At 36.4% G+C, this 23,873-nt stretch overlaps 1 protein-coding gene across 1 annotated transcript in view; it reads left to right on the forward strand.

Moving 5' to 3' along the window:
- The first annotated feature begins 18,262 nt into the window (after positions 1 to 18,262).
- The window catches only part of rspo1 (R-spondin 1), a 34,812-nt gene continuing 29,201 nt past the window's right edge, over positions 18,263 to 23,873 (forward strand). The window contains exon 1 of the mRNA XM_059338438.1: positions 18,263 to 18,678. The gene's annotated coding sequence lies outside the window, so the exon portion shown is untranslated. The remainder of the gene's footprint in view (positions 18,679 to 23,873) is intronic.

Raw genomic sequence — 23,873 nt, forward strand, 5'->3', positions numbered from 1 at the left:
TCTATCAAAAATAAATCACTTTGTCGCAATCATTTCATTGAAATATATACACAAATATATATATATATATATATATATATATATATATATTTGTGTATTTTTATATGTGTGTGTATATATATATATCTATGTACATAGATATATATATCTATATGTACGTATATACATATGTTTAAACACACACACACACACACACACACACACACACACACACACACACACACACATATATATATATATACACACACACACACACATGGGTGACCATGAATCATTTTTTTTGTTTATATTGTTGTCTATCTTGATATAACTTTTTTTTTACTATATTCTTGTATATTCTAATAGTCAATAAGATTCTAAGTTAAAGTACTTAATTCCCTCGTGGGTTAATTGGGCATTAATCATAATTCAGAATCCTATTAGAGTTGTCAATCTGACAAAATTGTTTTTGGATCCATTCTGGAATATTTCAGGTATATTTATATTGAGATTCCTAGGGTGGTTTCCAATAGTTAGAACCTACTTTATATGCAAAATATGACACATACATTTTTTAAAAGGAAAATTAACATTCGGCGATATCTCAATTCTGTTTTTGTTTACTGTAATTAATCATTCACAGTGCTGCTTACGTGCAAAGAATTGTTACAAAATAATACATATTTGGTAAGTATTTGGTAGTAGTACAACATAGAGAACCACTGATTATGGTTTGACAAATCAAATTTATGATGCAGATTTTCAGTTTTTTAAGCTCAATCGCAGCTCAAAAACCATTAAACCTAAGAACTGAGTGTTCCAGTGGTTTTGGTAAATGCTACCAAAATGAACATACAGGAATTAAACTTGTCTGACACTGAGATCCAAAAGTATAATACAGAGGATTACCAATTTCCACCCTTGGATCTCGTATTTCTTACCGTTTTGATTTAGAGCACTTTCTTAAAAAATTGCACAAATAAGGGAAATCCAAATTCCGTTTCTATCTGCAACCGAATTGAAACAACATATATCTAAAGATTATTGGATCAAATCGCTCTTTCTTCTGACAGACCTACAGATGTTAGCATTCCCAGTCTGATCCTCTGTAAAAATCCGTCACAACTAGAGATGGAAAGAGGTTTCAGCAGCACTCGTTGACACGGCACATTCATTAAAGCTCCTTCCAACACGACTATTAGGGGCTCACATTTCATCGTGCATATTTGTTTTGTTGTTAAGTAGAATTGAGATGTAAAATCTGACCAAAGTTTGACATCTGATTAAATTTGAGAAAGCCCTACGTCACGTTTTACATTTATTTTGACTACATTAATCATCAGACACGACCGATGATGACACTATTTTAAGAACCTCGTTATGACATGTTCATTCATTTCAACAGTCTGGGATTAAGTCTTCAAACACAGTGAGGTTGAACATGAAGCAAAGAGATTTCTAACTTGATCTATTTAGATTCAAACGTAATATTCATATCTACTTTTCACAGGGAGTCTGTGAAATTAGGATATATAGAGTAATGTTTAACCCTCTGGAGTCCACGAAAGCGCCGGTGCATGACTTCTTCATGACGTCATAACGTAAAAACTTCAGCAGCATGGAGCCCTGCTGTCAGCTGAACTCTAAAGTTTTGGTCTCATTTAATGCGTCAACTCTTTTCAGCAAAAGTAAAAATATCCACTACCAAGTGTAACATGATTTTACTTTTATTTTTACTTAGATTTTCAAATTTTGCAGTGTGCGTTTCAACATTTTTAATGCAATCTTTTGTGTTTGATCTGTGGTTTTTAGTATTTTTGTGTGTGGTTTTTTTTGTGTTTTTTGTTATTTTTCAGTTTTTCCTGTGTTTTTTGTAATTTTTGTGTCTGTTCCGTTTGTTTTTTGTAATTTTTGTGTGTTTCCTGTAAATTTTTTTTTTTTTTTAAAGAAAACATGTTTTTTTGTAACAACAAAATTGTGCTTTTTGTGTGTTTTTTTGTGTTTTTCTTGTGTATTTTGTAATTTTTGTGTGTGTTCTGCATGTTATTTGTAATTTTTTGGTGTGTTTTTGTGTGTTTTTTGTAAAAAAAAATGTTTTTGTTTTTTTGTATTTTGTGTGTGTGTTTGTGTGTTATTTTTGTAATTTTGTGTATGTTTTTTAAAAAAAAGTGTGTTCTTTGTATTTTGTTTGTGTGTGTTTATGTGTTTTTTTGTGTTTCAAAATGTTGATCCAGTAAGTCAAAATAAAAAAATAATAATCAGGTGAGGTTGTGCTGAAAAAGATGGTGATCATTATGTAAGTTGCATTTACAGGCAGAATGAAAAAAGAGTCAAAAACCAACAAAACAGCCCCAGACTCCATAGATTTAAAGTTAACTAAGAGAGCCTCAGAGGAAAGTCTCAGGCCGGATTCTGGAGGGTATAGACATGAAAAAGCAAGATTTAGGGATATGAGACTGTCTGGAATTTCGGCTACAGCCAGCAGCCAACTTGTCTGTTCACATGTTTCTTTTTATGATCAATGGAGTAAAGTTGACCTGCGATTAGCTGTGCCTTCATCAATTTTGCATAAAATCCCAGAGAGCTATTGTTTTATGTTCCCTTGGCTAATATTTATCATCTCTTTGTGCACCAGCCAGAGCACAAGTGCGTGTTTATGGCATTGACCTCAATGACCACGCTCACCTTAGAATACCTTTGCTTTGGATGTGTCAGATATATAAAGGTACCCAGAAGCTCCAGCTCATTCCACTTCAAACTGTATTTCTCTTTTATAAACACAAGATGACTTGCATTTTGATTTACAAGTCTTCTCGTATTATTTTTAGCAAAGTTTTGTGGCAGGGCAGATATGACGTTCCTCTAAAGTGGATTATGCCAAAATGGCAAATATAACAAATTTGAAAGGAAGTAAGTCAGCCAAAATGTCTATACAGGCTGTTTTCAGAATAAGACATCCCTAAGATGGCGCTATAATTTATTTTTGGCCACTTAGGGACAAGAAGAACAAGCTGTAAAACACTGACATATTTTCGCCTTATAAAACTTATGTGATGTGAATATGTGAGCAAACAGTTGCCAAATTAGACACGCAGCTAACAGCACGCCACCTTAACATTAACCCTTTGGAGTCTGGGGCTATTTTGTTGGTTTTTGATTATTTTTCATTCTGTCTGTATATGCAACTTACATAATGATCACCATGCCATGCTGGTATCGTCTTTTTACTGGGTCAACATAAAAACACACTCAAAAAAATACAAAAAACACATAAAACCCCCCCCCCCACACACAAAATTACAAAAAACACAAATAAAAGACACACAAACACAATTTTGTTTTTCCAAAAAACACAAGTTTTTTTTGTTTTTGTTTACAAAAAACACAGATAAGAACACACAGAAAAAACACACAAAAACACACAAAAAATTACGAAAAAACACATAAAAACACACAGAACACACACAGAAAAAACATAAAAACACACAGAACACACACAGAAAAAACACATAAAAACACACAGAACACACACAGAAAAAACACACAAAAAATTACAAAAAAATACAAAAATCACACAAAAAATCAGTTAACACAAAGTATTGCATTAAAAACGTTGAAACACAAAACATTACAGACAAAACACATGCAAAAACATTAAAAACAGTTGCAGTGAAAGGCAGAGTTATTGGTTATCATAGTTTTAAACTGGCCCAGTTATAATTGTATTGAGTTTGAGTGAATGTTGTCAGATGTTCCAGGTCGATGCAGCAGAAAAACTGAAATCAGTTTTTCCAAATTCAATATTTGTCCGAGGAACATTGAGCATGAAGCATTAATCACTAGAGCGTGTTGGATAATTACTCTGTGACCAGTTTAATAAAGTGCTGAGGTATGGTGGCATGTCGCCTATCGAGACTTTATGAATGAAAAGGAACATATGGAAATATGGAAGCTCTTTTTCCACAAATGTGATTTTTCTTTTTGAACAGTAACAAAAATACTGTTATTCATCATGATTAACATTCTTGATTTTTTAAAATCTTGACTTAGTATCTCAAAATTGTGACATAGTACAATAATTCCACTGTGTAAAACAACTGAACAGAGGATTTACAGATCATTGCATTGTGTTTTTAATATGTTTTTCATGGCATTCCAACTTTTGGAATCAGGGTTGTATCTCAAAATAATGTCATAGTAGCTCAAAATATTAATTATCTTTTGGGAAAGTTTCTCATTATAATCACTTACAGAATCTTTTTTGTCATTTTTTTCTTTTTTTTGTCAGCAATAGGCTTCCATATTATATAGTAACTTTACATGCCTATTTCTTAAACTTGAATCAGACTTAAAACTTTCAGAAAAGATGGTAAAACGCTGCTCTTCAGCCAGGTGTTACTCTTTACACATCTACAACTGTCACAAAAGAAGAATATTTGTTTACACTGAAGCCAGACAAACTGTGGGCTGGGACGAGTCATCGCATCACATTGTTTTAAAAAAGGAAGAATGAAGATGGGAAACTGCACAGGCTGGGAAAACTCCGCCAGCAACAATGAAAAATAGAAAAGCTGTTTGGCTACTGCTGAAAACAGAGCCAGGTCTCAGGAAATTCTTCTATAACTTTAAGAACTCCATTTTTCTGAGGTTGGAGGGTTTCAGAGGGTACCAACAAACAAATGTAACTTTCACATCTGGATTGTTCAACATCTGTTGCAGTCAAGTTATTTACCCCATACATTTGCAGGCCTCTTGAACTATCTGGCTCAATGATGTTATGTCTCAAATCTTCATGACATGAGACTCCTTCACCTGGTCTGAGGTAACATTGGCTAATGCCCTGAAAATAAAACTTATCTTTACCGTAATTCAAATCATACGGACCCAGATCAAATTGCAGATGAGTATTTAGAATCCTTTGTAGTGAGTAAATTCAATTTGTTTACTTTGGGGCTTTTCTCTCAGTTGAAATTTTAGAGCCTGCAGCTCACCTGGTTCAAATTGTCTGAGAATAACACAAAATGTTTATGTGTCATCCAAGAAGACGTTCCACAGGGGAATTTAGAAATAAATGAATATTTCTCTTCCCAAATAAGGGGCTGTTACTTCCGATACTTATTTTCTCCAAAATAAAAAAAAACATTTATTGCATTTTGCAGTCTTTCCCTTCTGTGTTTAATTAGCAGCAAACTTCATGCTTTTGTATTCAGAATTGCAGTCTTTTTGATATATTTGAATGAGGTATGTGCACTACAGAAGCTTTGCTGTAAAGAGCAAGGAGTGACTGGCATTGCACATCCTTTTAAAGGAACCACATGCCTTGCGTGTATAAAAATAAGGTGATATTCCGGTTGTTCACTTGAGCACCAATATGGCAAACACATGTTGGCAGCAGCGAAGTTTCTGGGCACGTTGTTTCAAATGTGATCAATCTTTATTTTCAAGTAGTGGGAAGAGTTTCAAAGAAAAAGCTTCCAATAACATTTGAGCTACACATACATCTTTTATTCACTTGACAGGATGGCTTATATTTAAGAGTTCTCAATCTCAAATGTTGATGTTGAATACATTGGTGTGATAAATTGCAGTGTGCATAATGTTTATGAGTATTCAGATGGCTGTGAGCGTATTGTAGGTCCGAAAATGGAAGAGTTCCTTTCTTTGGTAAACATAGCTGCGATAGGGTTTCAGAAGTGGCCCAGTTACAGTAAAGATTGACTTTTAACTGGAGAATTCTTCTTGAAACAAAAGCCACAACCACACAAAAAATTACAAATACAATACACATTTTTGCCTGGGGCACTCAATGGTTTAAAGCTACGGTAAGTTAACATTTTGTCCAAACAAATGATGCAGTCATCCACTGAGCCAATCACAATTAAACATGATCACGCCCCAAAAACCACGACAACTCCTAAACCACTCACACCAAATATGAAAATACAAGAAAAACTATTCTCTCAGTCATGTACCTGCCATAATTACTAAGGATTTTTTAAAAATTTGTATGTAAGTATTGGTTCTTTTCTGGTTAAAAGTGTAAAAGAAACTAACACTGAACATGAAATAAGATAGATAGAAAGGGAAATGCTTTCTTCAGTACTCATGAACCAATGATTTAGCTATTTCTGCATTCCTACCAAAGGGCATTAAAAGGTTAATGGACCTGCACTTACATAGCGCTTTCTAGTCAAGCGCTATATAAGTGCACCCCATTTAGTCGCTCATTCAACCGTTCACACACACATTCATACTGGTGGCAGAGGCTACCCTAAATGGTGCCACCTGCCACCATTGGGAATTCATTCACACACCAATGAACGCAGCATTGGGAGCAATTTGGGGTGGTCGTGGCCATGGTCAGGGATCGAACCACCAACCCTCCAATCGGTGGGCAACCCGCTCTACCAACTGAGCCACAGCCGTCCATTATTTAGGAGGCTCATATACTCCCATAGAGTCTTTGCCAAAGACAAGACCAAAGACCAAAGAGAAAGTAAAGGTCTAAGCAACAAATCCTGAACTTTTATCCCAAGAAGACCATTGTCCATGTAAAGAACTGGAACTGGGAAGCAGATAGCAGTGTGTAGGTACAGCAAGTATCTTGTTCAGGTCCCTGTGGTCTCCCACCATCCTGCTGCCATATCATTTAGTTCTATAGTGAAACAAGGGAGGCATCGTATAGTTAACTTTTAATTCTAGCTTATTTCACCCATTTAGGCCTAAAACACCTGGAAAAAATGCCTGTAAAACCTCTGGGTGATTTTAAAATAAACCCCTAAAACCTGAAGTTTTTCTGTAAATTCAACGTAAGTGTCAACACTTCCTACTAAATAATATATTTTTCAGCCTCTGTAGCAGATAGAAATTAAATTCAAAAAGTATTTGAGAGCTTATAGCTGTTATATCTGAGCTCCCTCCGCTATAGTCGTCTTCCGCCATGATTTCAGTTCTGGAAAAGTCCCATGATGCATAGCAACATTCCCACATGAATTCTCATTTTGTGTCTTTTTTGTTACTTTGTGTCTTTTTTTGGTCTTTTTTTAGTCATTTAGTTTCTTTTTTTAGTCTTTTTGTGTCTTTCTTTGGTCCTTTTGTGTCTTTTTTTGTCATTTTTTCTGTCTTTGTGTCTTTTTTTGTTTTTTTGGTCACTTACGTCTGAGCTCCCTCCGCTATAGTCGTCTTCTGCCATGATTTCAAAGTTCTGGAAAAGTCCCATGATGCATTGCAACACTCCCACATATATTCTGATGCATTTCATTGGCCAAGAGACCGAAAATAGTTGGAAAAACTACAAATTCTACAAAATCGTGCACCACATCACGCTACGTTGCTGGCGGCCAGTTGGGACATTCCAACAGAAAACAATGCAAGTACGCCGATTTCGAAACTCGCTTACGTCGCATTCAGTTAGGACACAGTGCTAAGAAAACCAGCCATGACAGTAATTCATCTACCAACTGCATGCATGCCTTGTACACATATCATTCTGGAAGTCCATGCTAATTTTCATTTGATCTCAAGATCCCTGAAGATGAATGGACAGTTTTTAGACTCCTGTTAGCCGTCTCCAGTTGTCTTCGTTGATCTAGGGTTACAATATGTAACCATCCATCTCTCAACACCATGGCAGAAATAATGTGTTCCTCCAGGGTAGATTATTGTGTCTGCACTTTACCAGGATGGAGTAGACAAGAAGACTGGCGAAACAATAAACAGCAGGCAACAGTTCAGGATATCGTTCTTTGTTTACTTATAAAGTTACAATTGGGCTGCATACCAGTAATTATGACTCTTATTTTGAAATTCCATAATCAAAGTTTTCTGTCTTCTGTCTGTTTGTCAAACACAGAAAGTTCCAAACCCTGTGATTATTTTAGTGCTTATGACAGTCCAATAAAGTGGTCATACTTGCCTGAAGGCATCAACAGGGAGACAGTTTATAACTCCTAACACCATTTTATATTTTGTCGGGCTGTGTGCTTTTGTTTTTTGAATCGTGTAATTGTTTTCTCAGGCTCTTTATACCCCCTCAGTGATGAAACTAATCCATTGGATTAATCAAAATACTCAGTTATGACTTTAAAGTCATACATTTGGGATTTTGTGCTATTTTGTATTACAAAGAACATATCTGAATCAGTCTGCTATGCACAGTTGTGACAAACATCTGCTCAGTCACTGACTGAGTTCAGTAAGTTCGCTTTATCTCAATCAAGACCACATTTCAAAACTCTCTTCTTCAGTCTCTTGTGTAGTATACGCTCACCTGCCACTACATTAGGTACACCTATCTAGCACCAGTTTGGACCCCCTCTTTCCTTCAGAACTGCCTTAATTCTTCATGGCATAGATTCAACAAGGTGCTACAAACAATCCTCAGAGATTTTGGTCCATATTGACATCAATCAAGAATCAAGAAGCCTTTATTGTCATTGCACAGGGTAACAAGTACTAGTACCATGAAATTTGCCATCAACCCGTCCAAAACGTATAAAACACACAAACAATATGACAGAGGTGAACAGGACAGGAAGACAGAGATGAAGAAAAAGAAATACAGCACAACGTGAGGGGAGGAAAGGAGGACAAAAACAATGAAAAAAACTCAGCAACATAAGCATAATACACTTCACAACATGAACAATCTCATGACATGCCACAAGGGGAGGGGCCATCCGGACCTGCAGCCATTTGAGGCGCTGTTCACAGTGTAACGTGAGCTGATGCAGGCGGAGAGGCTAGCAGTTAGCATTAGCAGAAGCTCCGGATAGCTGGTTAGCTTGGAGAAACGACAGACACAGAAGTGGGGATTTCCACACGGTGGCTTTATTCTACAGAGTCTAAACATTGACCATACAAGGCCAGGTCTCCACGGCGCTACGTTCACTAACCATACAGAGATAGCAGTAGGTAGCCAGCACAACCGACACCAACTCGTTACTATATACTGAGAGTTCTCTTCTGAGGAAAGTCTGCAGAGCAAGAGGCATGGTGAATGACCAAGGCGGCTCTGTATACACGCCCAAACAGGAAAGAGGTGCTGCCCCCTTGTGGCGCTATACCGTACTACAGTAATACACATCTAGACTGACTGTTACAACAAACCCGCTTGTCTAACTGGCGGTACATTACATTTTTTACATTACATGTCATTTAGCAGACGCTTTTGTCCAAAGCGACTTACAATAAGTGCATTCAACCTGAAGGTACTAGACATAGACCACAGGAATCAAGTAAGTACATAACTTTAAGAGCTAACTGTCATTGCTACAGGAGAGCTATATGTTAAAGAAGAAAAGAATAGAAAAGAAGAAGAAGAAGAGCAATTTTTTTTTACGAAGCATCGAAGGCGTGGGTTGGGGTGGGGGGGCATGTTGGTCTCCGGATCGATCCAGTCGCTTTTCCAGGGCCGTCAGTCGCTCCTTGATTTCATCCAGGGTGCGGTTTGTGACCACAGTCTGAGTCCTGACAGCTCTGCCCATCGTATCAATCATCACAGGCAGCCTTATGGGGCTTTGGACAGCTGTCACCGTTTGCTGTGTATCTCTATAAACCAGAGCAATGCCTAATCCAATCAGCAAAAGCCCTTTTATCAAGGTTCCGAATAGATAGAGATGAAAGCATCACACCGCATATCCATGCTGCCAATCTCCTGTTCCACCACATCCCAAAGGGGATCTATTGGACTGAGATCTGGTGACTGTGGAGGCCTTTGGAGTTCAGTGAACTCATTGTCATGTTCCAGAAATCCAGACTTCTTCATGACATCCAGACTAGAAAACAAAGCAGCGTGGAGCCCTACTGTAAATTAACCTCTAAAGTTCTGGCTGTAAACTCCATGAGGCCAGTTTCAGTTTGATGATGATATACCAAGTAAAACTGGAGGCAAGCTCAAATATATTTAGTATAAAATGATAGATCTGGATGTAACCCTCTTATATGTTAGATTTGCAACCTTGGTTCACATTTGCAACATTTACAATTCTTTATTGAGCATGATAGTGTTTTGAAAGTTAAAAAAAAGACTCAAAATCACATTTTATGTTGGACTAAAGGAATAAAAAAGACACAAAATGACTTACAAAGACACAAAATGACTAAAAAAAGACACAAAATGACCAAAAGTGTTACGCTAGACACACAGGACACAAATAAAATACAGTCAGACAGGTTTTTCTTTTTGGTTCAAAATGTTGATCCAGTAAGTCAGAATAAAAAAATGAATTATTATTAGGTCATAAAGGTGAGGTTGTGCTGAAAAAAAAATACCAACATGGCATTTAAAGATTTTTAAGTGGTGTATACAGGCAGGATGAAAAGGATTCAAAAATGGACAAAATAGCCCAAAACTCAATCGAGTTAATACAAGGCAGGATGGATCCATGCTTTCATGTTTTTACGCCAAATTCTGACAACATCTGAATGTTGCAGTAGAAATCGAGACTCAGACCAGGCAATGTTTTTCCAACATTCAATTGTCAAATTTTGGCAAGGCCCTGCAAACTGTAGCCTTGGTTTCATGTTCTTGACTGACAGGAGTAGCACCTGCTATGGTTTTCTGTAGCCCATCTGCTTCAAGGTTGCTTGTTTGGTGTGTTCAGAGATGATCTTCTGCATTCCTCGGTTGTAACGACTGGTTATTTGAGTTACTGTTGCCTTTCTGGCATTCTATGCTGACCTCTGGCATCAACAAGGAATTTTCACCGAAAGAACTGCCACTCGCTGGAAATTTTCTCTTTTTTCAGACCGTTCTCTGTTAATCCTAGAGATGTTTTTCAGATCAGCAGTTTGCGAAATACTCATACCAGCCGGTCTGGCACCAACAACCATGCCACGTTCACCATCACCTTTCTGCCCCATTCTGATGCTCTATTTGATCTTTACCATGTCTTCATGGCTAAATGCATTGAGTTGCTGCCGTGCGATTGGCCGATTAGATATTTGTGTTAACCCTCTGGGGTCTATGATGGTGCCGTCCTGATCAGATCATGTGACGTTTAACAAAAAAACAAGGTCACATGGAGCGCTGCTATCAACTTCACTCCAAATTACAGACTTTCTATCAATTTGAAGGTTCTATAATATTCTTGCTTTGAGATATTGACCTTTGAACCTTAACCTTGGGGCATATTTGAAGGCTTATAACTAAGGGACAAAAAGGGTTACAGACATGAGACCTACTGTTATAGAAAGGTGTTGACATGGACTATAATGTGAGCATAGTCACTAAGGGGTGGGGGTGGGGGGGCTTTAGGATATGCTGAAAAAATAAAAAAATCCCCCATTGAACAAGACAATATTTAAAGTCTGATGTCAAAAATGTGATTGACATCCCCTCAAACCCCTGGAAAGCCACTAATTAGGTATTTCCAACTTCCAATTTTAGGGGAAAACCTGTTTTATTAAAAAAACTACAACTCCCTAGACCTCTCTTCAGTACTTATGTCGACATCAGCACCGTAGTTGTAGTTCTTCCGTTTTAGGGTTAGGGTTGTGAAAACATATTTCTACCCAATATATCAAATATCACACACTGTCTAATGAATAATTATACTGCATGTATATTATCTATGCTAAAAAAAGACAACAATGTTTGTTTAATGAAGATATTTTAACTAAAACAGGAGAGCAGCGCCGACTGCTCTGCTCACGAAATGGAGCCCTTTCTCCCAATTTTTGTTTGACATTCCTAGGTGATGTCAAACCAAAGATATGATAGTTTTAATTTGATAGAAATATTTGAGCTTTGGTGTAATTTCGCAAATAGTTTGTTTTGAAGAGTTGCAGCTAACAAGGGAAAAAAACGCCTATAAATATACATGTTTTATGGGAGTTTTTGTATATAGTTATATTACATTAAAATTTTTACCTTTTTATATGTTTATATTTATATCCTATGTTTACATTTTCAAGTTCGAAAACAGTTCATTGAGCATATTTGTGGTTTTATTGTCGTAAATAGTATAATTTTTCAACTCAATAGTTGATAAAGTAGGTTAAAGTGAGAAAATTGGATACCAAATATGGGTTTAGTAAACATTTTTTTATGTGGTACATGAAGGGCAAAATCAGAAGTATTCAAAAACGGCCAAAATAGGCTCAGACCCCAGAGGGTTAACAAGCATTTGAACAGGTGTAGATTGTGATGTAATTTGGCTGTTGTACATTGGCATTACTGTCCACTAAGCACAAAGTTAGATATTCACCAATTAATAAGCTGAAGCTATAGTGCGACTGTTCGCTGATGATAATCTTGTTTAGTGAAAATGATGTGTTAAAGGTACTGTAAAACTTAATGGTGAAAGGCTAGGTGTGTGTGCCTGTGTGAGTTTTATCCCATCAACAACAACTCTGGTAATTTTGCTGACAGATGCTGATAAAATTTCCAGCCAAAGTTGTGGCTATTTGGTTTTAATAACAAAAAGAAAAAGAAAAAAGGAAAGAAATTCTCCGAGTAAAATTTTAATTTAATCCAGACCATCATTTTGATGGATTAATGCAGTTGGTAAGAGTGGGTACTGGCTGTTCTATCTAATAAAACAGCAGATTTGATTCAAATTGTAAGCTGTCAAAGTATTGATAAAAGGCTGAATTTGATCATAAATAAGTTTTGGTTTGGTTTGCAAAGTTCAACCAGTGCTTCCCTCAATCTGTTTTTTCCCTGTTTTGTCTGTATTTATGTGTATATAATTGTAATCTTTCAGTTTCTTATCTTATTTTGAAGCATCTCATGACAGTCCTCTATGCAACATGTGTATTGTAACCGAGCTCCAGTTTGTGTGTACTCTGGACATAATAGCCTGGAGTCATGAGGATTTCTGCACAGATGACTGGGGAGATAATTGACTTTGGAGCAAGCCTTTGCTGTGGTTTTGTCAGGCATTAGGAGGGAACTGAATGTGGTAAAGAGCTGCTGGATGAGGATTTTGTGACACGTTACAGCACAATATGGCACACACACAAAACATGCAAAACCCTGTTTAACTCAAGCACTTATGTATGACACATCCTGCAAGAATTGCCAAGTCAAAAATGATTTTTTGGGGGGGTATGAAAGTGTGTTAGAAGAAATTTATGCCTTAAGAAGAAAACCAAGCGTACCACAAAACAAAAATAATTACAAATCCCAGAAATTTTGGTTGAGAATGATTCATTTAGGGTTGGTTTTGAGTCCATGTACACTTCATAAAGCCAATAGGATTATAATAACTGGCATGCCTGAGTGAGAAGCAGGGGTGAAAAATATAAAAAAGGACACCAGTTGCATGTGTTGGCGCAACAGTTCATAGAAAGTTTTCTAGCATGTATGGCAGCCAATATGGCATTTCATCATGTTTTCTCCATTTAACTGCACATCATAAAGGGTTTGCATTGCATTTTCTCCATTTAAGTGCACCATGGAGGGCACTGGGTCAAGGCCTTGCAGAGTCAGCACCTCCAAGTCTGAGGCCATGGTTCTCTGCGGGAAAACATCAAAAAGTTTCAATGCGTGTATCAAACACATGGTCTTATTAAAGCTAACGGCTCAGTATACAGCAGCTTAAATCCAGGATGAACAAAGTCCTCACAGCTAATAGCAGACCTGCACAGACTCATTCAACTCACACATATCGTCATGATATAATTCTTAATTAAAAGTCTTTTTTGGGTAATTTTGTGTCTTTTTTAAATAATTTTTTTTTTTGTTGCAATGATTCTTTGTCATTTTTTTTTTTATCATTTTGTTTCTTTTTTAAGTATTTTTTTTTCTGTCATTTTTGGTATTTTTTTGTCTTTTTGGGGTCATTTTGTGTCTTTTTAAAATCATTTTCTGTCTTTTTTGGTAATTCTGTGTCTTTTTGGGTAACTGTGTCTTTTTTAAAAATAATTGTGTGTCTTTTTGTGGTAATTTTGTGTCTTTTTTGGGTAATTTTGTGTCTTTTTTGGGTCATTTTGTGTCTTTTTAAAGTAATTTAGGTTTTTTTCTGTCATTTCGTGTCTTTTTTTGGTCATTTTGTGTCTTTTTAAAGTAATTTAGGTTTTTTTCTGTCATTTTGTGTCTTTTTTTGGTCATTTTGATACTTCCTCCACAGCCCCCGGCGTAATTCGAGTTTGAGACCCCTGGTTTAAATGGAGCAAGACTTCCATGAAAAGCAGTAGTGAAGATGAAGATGGAAGACCTTGCTGACATGCACAGTGTTCCAGCAGGGAATACAGTAAGTCCCCTTATTGTGAGAACATCCTCCTTATATTGCAAACGCTTCAGAAGCAAATTAACATGTCATGTGTATGAAATATGACATCACTTTCTTTCCATTTTTCGACATACGAAAAACAGAAGGAACAATGATCTCCTCTGATCCTATCTGAGATTTATTTTTCACATGTCAGCAGTGAGGGGAAATCCAAACCTGTCATGTACATCCTTTTAACTTTTTTGTTGAGTTTAAAAAACTTCATGATGTGTGGTTTAAATGATGACTGATTGCAATGTATTATATGGTTTTAAAATCAGCTCCTTTTGATTTATGCTTCTTTTTTGGGACAGTGGTATATTTTCATTTTTGGATGATGGATATGAAGAACATCTGTATATCTTTTTCTGACATTCTCACTGTTCTGCACAGTCACAATGTTGGAGTCATAAACCTATCATTAGTCATCATTAATCCCCAGGTCTCTCTTAAAACTGGCTGCTCTGCAGTCTACCCTGGAGGTATTACATTGCCCATAACTACCCTTGGCTTTTAAGCTATGGCAGAAATTATGACCTTAATAAAGTTGACTTTGCAATATTTGCATGCATAAGCATCTTACAACTGATACAAAAAGACTGTCTGGCTCTGCTTTAGGGCTCCCCTGAGCCATCTGTTGGCAGGCGGTGGATGTCTTCATGACTTAACGGGCTGTCAAAGTGACTCAGAAACCCTTTCAGAATAAAATCCAACTGGCCAGTTCAGAAGTGCCACTTGTCATCTAACCTTCTTAATGTAAAAGAGTAGCATGACAGGGCGTCACGCTCGATTAGGTCGCTTCACATTCAAGCTACAGTAACAGCTCTGTTCTCTGGTGATGGCAGACGTCAAACTGCATCACAGGCCGTCATAAAGATGAAGTGATGAAGTGTTCTTTTCAGTGTTTCTGGCTCTGTTTATTTCTTGGCGACTCTGCAAAAAAACAAACAGCCTGCAGTGTAACTTAATTCTCAGGATAAATCCGTCAGCAGGATAAGTGTAGCTAAATGTGGCTGGTGTTTATCCAGTAGTCCTTCTCATTGAAACACTGTTGATAAATGTCAAAGTCCCAAAACAAAAAAAAAAATGCTGCTCTGCATGGTCTCTGAGAACTGTTGTTTATGGCCCCCTGTTGGACAACAAGGAAATGGAGACTCTTCTGTTATTTTATACTTATTACATATGCAAATGTATACTGATGATATGTGAACCCTTTGGAGTTTGGGGCTATTTTGTCGGTTTTTGACGACTTTTCATTCTGCCTGTATAAACGACTTAAAAAGTGTTCACCATGCCATGTTGGTATCATTGTTTTCAGCACAACCTCACCTATATGACCTGATTATTATTTTTTTCATTTTGACTTACTGGATCAACATTTTAAACACAAAAAAACACACAAAAACTGACAAAAATCACACAAAAAAACATTAAAGACAAAATATTGCATTAAAAATGCTGAATGCAAACTGCAAAATTTAAAAAACTCTGCAAAAACTAGGTTGAAGTGTTTTTTTTTTTTATTATTTTTTTTACCTTTGCTTAAAAAGGGTTGATGCACTAAATTGTACATGGAAAACTTCTGAAAAAGTTGACAGCATCTTTTTGTTTTTCATATATTTCAGTATCCTTTCAGAGAGATTTCAGGACTAAACTATCAGTAACATACCATCATAAACATCTCAAGATTTCCATATAGAATGACAAAATAAGGATCAGTCAGTAAAAGATGACTCAACAAAACCAGAAACACCTTAACAATTCTGAAAAGTGACACAAAATATTCTGGTTTTTGCACTTTTCCCAAAAAGGCAATATTCCCACTAAGCTGTTTACAAGGAAATCTATGATCCACCAATTTTCATCAATTCAATTAGATACTGCATAAGATATGGATGCCCAAATTTAGCATCTGTATGAGACACATCAGGCTTTCCATTAAGCCCAAAGTTAACCCATCAGCAACAATATTAAAAGCTCAGAGCGTGGAATATACTAGAAAGAGTGCAAAGGTCCATTAAGAGTGGATGGGTTGAACTAAAACCGGACTTTAACCAATGAAATGTTGTTATTTATGCTTAATTACGTCACATGTCACTTATGCATCATCAAGTACAGACATAGTACAATGTAAAAAAAACAAAACTGTTGTTTTTACGGTAAAAAAACAGCAGCTGTGGTTGCCAGAACTTTGCCGTAATAAATATGGTGCAACTTTTTAAAAATATTACGGTTAAAAAGATATTAGCACTGTTGATTTCACGTTTAAGATTCCCGTTTTATTCCATGTTTAACTGTATAAATAAAAAGTTTTTCCATTAAAAGAAACACGGTTCTGCCATATAATTGACAAGAAAATACTTCATAAATGCCGCATAAATGTAAGATTTTACCATTAAATATAACAGTATATTTTTGTTAGAGATATGGTGTTTAGTACATTTAACAGAGATAAAAAAGTATTTTTACAAAAGATAAATGCAAAAACTGTAAAAATAAATAAATAAATAAATAAATAAATACTTTTTTGGCTGATATATACATTTACAGTGTTTCATTGTTACTGAAACTGAATTAACTCATTTATCATTTTACGATCTTTTACTGTCATGATTTAGCAGTTTTTCACAGTAAAATCTACAGACATTTTTTACAGTGTAGTTTTTTAACCAGTAACATTGATCAGTAGTTTTGGTGCCTAAACCTAACCATTTCCTGTGAAGATGGAAGTTTATTTTGAAAGCCACTATGCATGTAATGAGCAGAAACTGAATGAGTTAAAACAAAGGACATGAAATCCTTTGTTTCTGTACATGACAGCAGGCCGAGGTGCTGCTAATGTTCACTAAACTTAAACTTAAATCCTTAAAAAATGTGGCTTACAACTGGATATAAAGTCAGTTTATTGTAACACATCTTGCATTGTCATAGCATAGGGTAGTACAACGAAATTTGCCATCAACCTGTCCAAAATGTATAAAAAACATACAAACAATATGACAGAGGTGAACAGGACAGGAAGACAGAGATGAAGAGAAAGAAATACAGCACAACGTGAGGGGAGAAAAGGAGGAAAAAACAATGAAAAAAACCTCAGCAACATAACCATAATTCACATTTACACAAAGGGGAAATGACGCCATCAGGAGGCGGCAAAATGAAACAGATTGTTACCTTGATTAAAATTATCCCGAACCCAAAGGTCTAAAATTCCTGGAAAAATGTACAAAATTGAAAAAAAAAATGTAAAATAGGTCTTGTTGTTTTTAGATATTTTAATGCAGAAAACTTACACATTCTATCTTTAATATATATCATGCTTTTTTCCCCCTGTGGGTTGCTTTTTTTGCTCCATCCTTTCTGCAGATAATTTGTCTTAATGGGCCTTTCATGGTAAAATGAAGGTTGTGTAAATGAAATAAATATGGGTCCAGTTCTGGTGTTGTCAGGTGCCTTTTTGAGTATAAAAAAGTCAAGTTGGTTGAAGGATGAAGGCACAATAGAGAAAGAAAGTCGGTAACGCTTTATAATAAGGTCCTTAATAACCATTAATTAACAAGTAATGAGGCATTGTTCTCACTTTAGATCCAGTAGTTGCAAAAAGCATAGTTTACTTATAGTTAACTTATAATAGATGAGCAATAAAGTATATTTTAATATCAATAAGCAAACAAAATAAGATTAATAAAGGCAAAGACATAATGGGTGGGTCATGGGTGTTTGTAATGCCATCATTAACACTTATATAAGCTTATAAACACACAATAATGTTAATAAGCATCTTGCAAGGACTTACAAGGGCCTTATTACTTGTTAATTAGTGGTTATTACAAGGACTTTAATATAAAGCGTTACCAGAAAGGCTTTATTAAATTACACCAAATGAGGGAATAAATGTGCATTTTGTAAAATGTTAGTTGTTTAACAGCGACACTTGCATGAGTCCACCGCAGGTTTTTCATCTCTCAGTGAGAATTTGAGGGGTGGGGCCTGTAATGCCCGCTGGCAGTGCTGGGGTTTGGATGCAAATATCACGGCTGTGTAACTACTTGTCTGAGTTGGATGCAGTTCGACGCTCCAAAGTGGGATTTAAAAAGCGCAACTCGCTGGAGCTTGAGTGCAAACACGATTCCTGACTTCAGAAGACGAAATATAAAGTGGCAAAGTTCATCGGGATATATACATTTTTTCATGCATATAATCTTTTACTGAAGGGATTTATTTTCAATCCTTTGCACATTTTCTGTCTTGTGCATCCTCTGCAGAGCGTGCTAGGAAGTTGCCTCGAAAATTGTGACAGATGTGAAAAAAGAAAAAATGAAATCATATGCCTTTTTAAATGATGACAGAGAAATGTTGCATGGGGGTATCCTGTAGGAGGAGTTCTTTGTGACCAAACAAGTAACGGATTTTCCCTTATAAAAAAGGAAATTGAGTGCCGACTGCTCAATGAACAGCATTACCCGGAGACCCCGCTGTACAGGTGGGTCATTCTTATTTCACATTTTACTATTTCTAATCACTCATTTAACAATTTAACGCGATTTCTTACGGATAAATGTCATAATTCGGGGTTAAACTTTGTTATAACTAATCTAGAATTATTTATTTTTTTAATGTAAAATGACTTTATTGTAGCCTTAACACCTATAAAACGTTCTTTCCTTGTTTCAATATGTCAATTGAGCAATATTATCGTCATTTTTATTATTATAATTATTATTATGTATGCCTCTGATTTTGAAAATCGTTTAATTTTGCAATGAATAACATTTTCCTAGTGGAAAATTCAAACTTGAGACTCTAAATGACCCATTTTTAATCGTCTTTATTGCTAATGCAACTTTTAACTCAAATATATTTTTAAAAAACTTGCCCTATATTAATCACACAAGTGTAATAAAAAGATAGAAAAATCACATTTGGACAGTTCTTTCTTCTGGTTAAACTGAAGTTAACCAGTAGCGAGAGATTCCATACTGTCTTTTACAGCATCTATCCATACACAGGCGCGCGCGCACATGCACACGCACACACACACGCACACACTTGCTCCTTGTCATCATCTGGAGCTCCATAAATGTCATCCTCCCCCGTTTTAAAGTGATAGAAAAACAACAGGAGAGTCTCAGTGTTAGAGATGCTGGATGGGGGACAGGTGGGGATCTGCACTTGATTTTTTTTCCTTCTCCCGGAGGAGCTGTGCAATGCAAACAGCTGTAATCCAGCATGGTGTGCGGAGCCTCTGAGGCAAAGCTGAAATGTGCTCAACTGAGCTGTACAAGCTCAGCCGTCTGACTGCTGCAGCTTTAGTCCTACATGAAAGCTGAAAAGGTCTGGTGCTGGTTTGAGTGGAGGAAGAGGCTGCAGATGATGGTTTGACCTCTCGCTGCCTGAACTCTTTAAGCTGCAGAGCAGAGGAAGTCATTAAGAAAATGGTTAAGGCTTCTGTTGGTGCAGCCAGGTGTTGTCCACACTGTGGACAGGCTTTTATACTGGACAGATTTAGATTAAAAGGTAAAAACACACTTTTTCTCCCTGGCTTTTAACCCATTTAAGAGAGCGGATACGTCGTTTTGTAGAATTTTAGTTTTTTCCACATATTTTTAGTCTCTTGGCCACTGAAATGCATCAGAATACATGTGGGAGTGTTGCAATGCAACATGTTGATTTAAAAAAAAAACAACTTTATTGAGGATTTGGACAAATAAACTCAACTTCTTATAAAAGCCACATGTATAAGCTCTCAAATATAGGTTTTACAGGCATTTTTTCCAGGCGTTTTAGGCCTAAATCTTGCAAAAACGATATACTAAAATTTTCTATCTATTTTTTATCTGTACAGCACTTTGGTCAACCCTGGTTGTTTTAAATGTGCTTTATAAATAAAGTTTGACTTGACTTAAAAGCATGCATACGTGCTAATAATACTCATTTCCCTATCCTCGCTTTTCTGCTGCATTATTTCTTATTCCTCTGTTTTCATTGTGGGCTAGGTTGGCTAGCACCCTGCTTGAATTTACGGCTTGGATGTAGAAATTAGGGATTTTCTGAAAATCAAAAATAAATTGCACATGAATGGTCACTATAACTGGGCGAAATCACCCACAGATTCCTGTTGCTGTTGCTGTTTTTGCTACACACACGGGCAGCCAAATTTGGGGGGAAAAATGTGCTTATTTAGGGAGCCAGAATTTACCGCAAACTCCACTTTTGGAGTCCACGAAGCAGATGCCACTTAAAAATAATTTTTTATATTTAAAAACAAGAGTGTTTTGAGGTTAGTGTGGGGCCACATGTTGCAGGGACTTTTTGGTTTCAACGTTTGGTCACAAAGCATCTGAAGTTTGTGCCTTTTTTTGTCGTTTCTTTGGCTTCTGTGTCCGTTGTAGCCAATGCAAATTCTGCTATTACTGTCCTCCCATAACCTCCTCAGTTTGTGTGCGATTGAGAGATTTTGGCATTCATTCTGATCTGTGTTCAGCCCGTAAATATGTGTTAAAAAAGCCAGCAGGTTCAGTCACAGGCGAAAAGTTCATCGACAGGTTGCAGGATTTGAAACTCTGAGCTCAGAGTTGTGGCACCTTCTCAAGTTCAATAAATTCCCAGAGTGGGAGCTCCCTTTCACGGCCTGAATAATTGATAGATCAAACTTTGGACTTACAAAGGAGGCAATTTAATCTCCTGACTATTTGATGAGCGGGGCTTAGTTTCATTGGGCTGAGCTGCATGTGGCTGATGGTGAGGAAAGCCACACAGTTAATGCAGGGGTCTCAAACTTGCGGCCCGCGGGGCGATTGAGGCCCTCGTGACGATATTTTGTGGCCCCCACCTTGATATAAAAGTTTAATGTGAGTTTTATGTGAATGGCACTTTACCTTTTTGTGTTGAAGGTCCCTTTAATTACTTTTTTGGTAATTTTGTGTCTTTTTTTTGTGGTAATTTTGTGACTTTTTTAAAAATAATTTTGTGCCTTTTTTTGTAATTGTGTGTCTTTTTTTGGTAATTTTGTGTATTTTTTTTGTCGTTTTGTGTCTTTTTTAAGTAATGTTTTACGGTCATGTTGTGTCTTTTTTTTAATTGTGTGTCTTTTTTGGTAATTTTGTGTCTTTTTTGGTAACTTTGTGTCTTTTTTAAATTAATTTTGTGTCTTTTTTAAATAAATGTGTGTCTTTTTAATAATTTTATGTCTTTTTTGGTAATTCTGTGTCTTTTTTTGGTAATTTTGTGTATTTTTTGGTCATTTTGTATTTTTTTGGTAATTTTTTGTCTTTTTTTGTCTTTTTTAAGAAATGTTTTTTCAGTCATTTTGTGTCTTTTTTAAATTGTGTGTCTTTTTGGTAATTTTGTTTATTTTTTGGTAACTATGTGCCTTTTTTGTGACTTTTTTTTGTCATTTTGACACTGCCTCCAGTGGCCCCCAGATAATTTGAGTTTGAGACCCCTGGTTTAACGAATGAGGGAGCAGAGATAGAAAACTTTAAAAACATACAGGTGGCCCAGGAGAGCCACAGCTGCCTGCTGAGCTGGATGTTCATAAAAAAAAAACAAAAAACGAGCCTTGCACTGAAGATGTTCTCTCTCTCTGTGTAAGTTAACAGCCCGATCCTGTCTCTTATCTCCACGGTGTGTGAGAGCAGATATGGATGGGCTGAGGTGAGCTTCTGGCAGGTTGCACAGAGTCGTAGGAGTGCGGGTTATGAAAGAGTCTCTGGCACAAATCCTGAGTTACTCAGTGCTGGAAAGGTTATGTTGTGAGTGATCCAGAGACTTAGCATGTCCCATTCTCCAATCATCACTCTCTCAAGTAACAGGTGCTGCAGAAGACTGGCTGCGCCACTCTTTTGGCTCATTCTTGTAAATATGACTTGAGCCGAGAGGCGTCAGTGACAATGTGAGTCATTAAGTGTTAAGAAGTAAATCAACATACTGGTGGGGAAGAGAGTCTCAAGTGTTTCCCAATTAGGAAAGGACACAAGTGGCCCTGTGTTCTGATGCTACACTGCAAAAAGCCAACTTGTATTTTTTGGCCTGGAACAGTGATTTAATTTGGTAAAACTTGGAAATATAAATTACTGACATTTAGGGCAATAATGTAAGTTAGCACAACAAAGGAAGCCAGTTGTCTGCTCAAAAACAAGTTTGTGAGTTGTTGTTACTTATATCTTTAAGTTGGGGTTCAAAACAAGGGACAATAGTTCTGCTAACTCTTTTAACTCATTTGCGAAAGCTAGCGGCTAACTGATGCTAGCGGCTAACTGATGCTAGCGGCGCTGCTTGTTGCAGCTACAAGAGTAGCCATTAGCATATCAATGCTAACTCAAAATTGTGGTCACAACATTAGCTGACATTTCATAGCGGCGTTACAATCGTGCCAGAGAAATTCAGAGTTGAGCAAACTCAAAAACAAAACTTAAAATATTTTGTTTAATTGTCCAACTTAAAATTTTATCGAAGTTTGTTGCCTTGAAATTTTGAGTTCACCCAACTTTTCTTTTTTTGCAGTGTATGGAAATGTTATGATTAGAAAAGAAACTTCATTTTTTGTAGTTAGTGAGTCTTTATGATTGAGAAATTCTGTATTTTGTGGCTCATTCAGCACCAACAGGCTTCAACAGATGCCCCCATTTACAAGTGGCTCTACTTAACTCGATTTAGCTCCAAAAAATAATTAAACTCACATTAATCTTAAGTCAATATGTCCATTTCAGTGCTGAAACAGAGTGCAGCTTGTCTAATGTCTTGTCATTATCACATGGACTGTAAATCAATAAGGGATTCATTTGTACCCGCGTGCATCCGTTAGAAATAAAAAGAAAAAATTATGTAATTTCTATTATATAATTTTCATGTTATTTCTGGCGTCGAGCATAAATCCTGTTTGGAAATACTTTTGGTCAGTCCTGTCAAAATGAAAATGGTGAAATGTGAAATTATTTTGTCGCTTTTGATTTATACTTAAACAAAGAATGTAATGTTGCCTGCTGGAATGTTTAGACGCACCAAATGGCATTGTCCTTAGTGTGATTCAGAGCCACAACCAACTCAACAGCCAAATATGGTCCTATTTTTCTTTATTGAGCTGCGAGGGAGGACCTCCCATTGCTCAGATCCTAACATGTTCTGTGTGTCCTCTTCACACAAGAGCTGTAAATACAGGCAGCGCATGACACTATCTAAAAAAGATCTCAGCTCCAAATATGACAAAGGCCTTCAGTTCCAGTGTGTGCTGCATTTCCCAGAGAGAGTTGACTTCACTGTATTTTCAAAACAAACACACTTAATTCATCATCGAAGTCCAAATACAGCTCGAAACGCCTGTGACCCCAAAGTGTTTGTAGCTTTTAGTTCCCCTTTGTTCCATCCACAACTGATTATTTAAATTAGCCGGTCAGAGTTAACTTCTTCAGATTACAGAGATTTCTAAATTATCTGGAAATACTTAACCCTTAATAGGCCACTCATTGAAATACTTGCAAATTCCAAATTTCAACCCTAGAGAATATTGGAGGATATTACATACAACATACGAAAATAATATTTTGAGAAAAAAGTTTAGGAGATTAAAGTGGCAAATCTACGAGAAAAAAAAAAGTGCAGATTTATGAGATTTAACCCTTTATCAGGCAAATAACTATATTTGGTAACTTCAGGTAATATTTCGAGAAAAAAGTTGCA

This window comes from Centropristis striata, chromosome 8, assembly GCF_030273125.1.
Source record: "Centropristis striata isolate RG_2023a ecotype Rhode Island chromosome 8, C.striata_1.0, whole genome shotgun sequence".
Classification (NCBI taxonomy): domain Eukaryota; kingdom Metazoa; phylum Chordata; class Actinopteri; order Perciformes; family Serranidae; genus Centropristis; species Centropristis striata.